Source organism: Condylura cristata, unplaced genomic scaffold (genome assembly GCF_000260355.1).
Source record: "Condylura cristata isolate star-nosed mole 26May11 unplaced genomic scaffold, ConCri1.0 scaffold00016, whole genome shotgun sequence".
Classification (NCBI taxonomy): Eukaryota; Metazoa; Chordata; class Mammalia; order Eulipotyphla; family Talpidae; genus Condylura; species Condylura cristata.
This window is the reverse complement of record NW_004567117.1, coordinates 19,053,376-19,055,500: the sequence shown is the minus strand read 5'-3', so window position 1 is coordinate 19,055,500 and position 2,125 is coordinate 19,053,376. Positions and strand designations below refer to the sequence as shown.

Here is a 2,125-nt window from a genome sequence, read left to right as displayed (position 1 = left end):
GTGCCAGATGTGGGTCAGTTCCCTGACCAATGATTGAACTCAGGCTGCAGTGGCTGGTGATAGCTTAACAGCATTGACACTTTAACCCCTGCGTCACCAGGGAGGCCCAAAACAGAATTTGATATCACATGTTTGACTTTTGAATCTGTACTTCTGACAACTATGATGCAAACATTGCAAATCCACTTTACAATATTTTCCATTAATGGCATCAAATACATATGTAGGGCTAAGTCTATTCTGTTTATGCTTCTGATTTCCCTTAATGTATTAAAAGTTTAGAATTCTGAATTCCCAAATCAATGAAATAACACAGAATGGGTAAAAATAGGCAGACTTGATTTTTTTTTTAAGATTTATTTATTTATGCATACAGAACTGGGGTATAAGCCAGAGGTGCAGGGGTGGTGAGCAGATTCACCAGAGACAAAGTGGGGTGCAGAACAGGCCGACTGACAAGTACACTGCTGAGAGGAGTAGCGGGGGGTCAGGAGAGGTCTGCCGGGCCATGTGGGTCACCTCCTGCTCGGGGATCCAACTCATGCTGAAGTGCTTTAGCTTCTTAGTGCTGTGCTTTAACCCACTGTGCCACCAGGGAGGGCCCAGACTTGATTTTTTTAAGGCACAACATAGGTAACTCAAAATATCTTATAGTGCTAAAAATGTACCTGGAATAAAGCAGATGGAAATTTTACTACTCCTGTTCTATAAATGGAAGCCTCTAGCATATAAATAGTTTCACACATGGTTTGTTTTTAGACTATGTCCCCACACTTCGCAAAAGTGGCAGCTAAATTTCAGTGATCTGACATGGCAACAACTAGTATATTAATTTCATGCAAAAACTTCTGGGAAGATTAGTGATAAGAGCTATTTTTCCGTCTCAAAATTAAAAAGCAACTTCTCTTAACTCTAAAGCATTAAGAGTTGTTAATATCATTTCCTAACATTATATCATATTCTTTATCAGCTGCACTATGAATAAGTGATGTCCTCAGATGTTGAACTAAACAACTATTGCTTATGAGGCAGTGCTAGAGCAAATACCTTTTGTGTAGTGTTTGTGTTATTTCCCTACAACCTTTACCCCTTCCAGTTTATATTTAGTTTTTGGTCCTCTGTATAAGCAATAGGTAAAGTGGCTCAAGGTAGAGAATTCATGACCAATGTATGAATAATACACTGTGGACAAAACAAGATTCACACTCATGTTCCCTCAGCAGTGTGTTTCTGGGGGATCTACCCATTCTGCTCCCCACTCTGCCTGTGATGAGTCCTCTCACCCCTGCACCTCTGGCTTGCCCCCCAGTTCTTGCATGCAAAAATTTTTTTAAAAAAAGTTTAGAAGTCTGAATTCCCAAGTCCATAATATAATACAGGAAATCTATACTTCCAAGGTGCCATTCTAGGTAGACAAAAGTATTTCACAACAGGTATCTGACCTGGCTAGAAGAGTTGATGGCTGGCTAAATGAGCTTCGCTTTCTGTCCCTTTGCGATTGGCAATGAACGGTGATATAAGATGTTTTGGATCAATGGACACTGGTGTTAGGTTTAATTTGGAAGACTTCAATAGGGATTGTTGAAATGTATTACTTCAATGTAATATATCAAAGCAGTATTTCATCACTGGTACTAAAAATTTCATTAAACACGAGGTCCTATACCTTAGGAGTTAGAGCACTGGTTTTGTATAAGATTTCATTAAAAGCAGAATATCCAAGCGTATATAAAAGACTAGAGCAAGAAAATGAATTTCAATCCATGAATTCTTCTTGAATGTATGGGCAAATGAATCCAACATGTTAAGAATAATGCTATGACTGTCTTGTGGTGAGTATATATTGCTATAATGCATTGCAATGGCCAATTTTCTATTGATCCCAATATAAACTGCCTTTCCTTCCAATAAACGGGCTACCCACTTTGTGTCAGAGCCAACTGTGATTAGAAACAAATCAATAGTCTATCAACTTTTAAGCTATTGCACTTTTTACAAGTAAGCTTAATTAAAGATGATCTCACATAAATGCAAATAAGCAGGTCAAAGTTTGCCTTATATTTTAATTTTATATTTACAGTTGCTAACTATACTACATAAACTTACCAACTTAAGAAATTAAACA

General features: G+C 37.7%; 1 long non-coding RNA gene across 1 annotated transcript in view; it reads right to left on the bottom strand.

Annotated features, from left to right (window-relative positions):
- Positions 1-624: 624 nt before the first annotated feature.
- The window catches only part of LOC105853713, a 16,607-nt gene continuing 15,106 nt past the window's right edge, over positions 625-2,125 (bottom strand). Inside the window, exon 3 of the long non-coding RNA XR_001145498.1 lies at positions 625-668. This is a non-coding gene — a long non-coding RNA (uncharacterized LOC105853713). The remainder of the gene's footprint in view (positions 669-2,125) is intronic.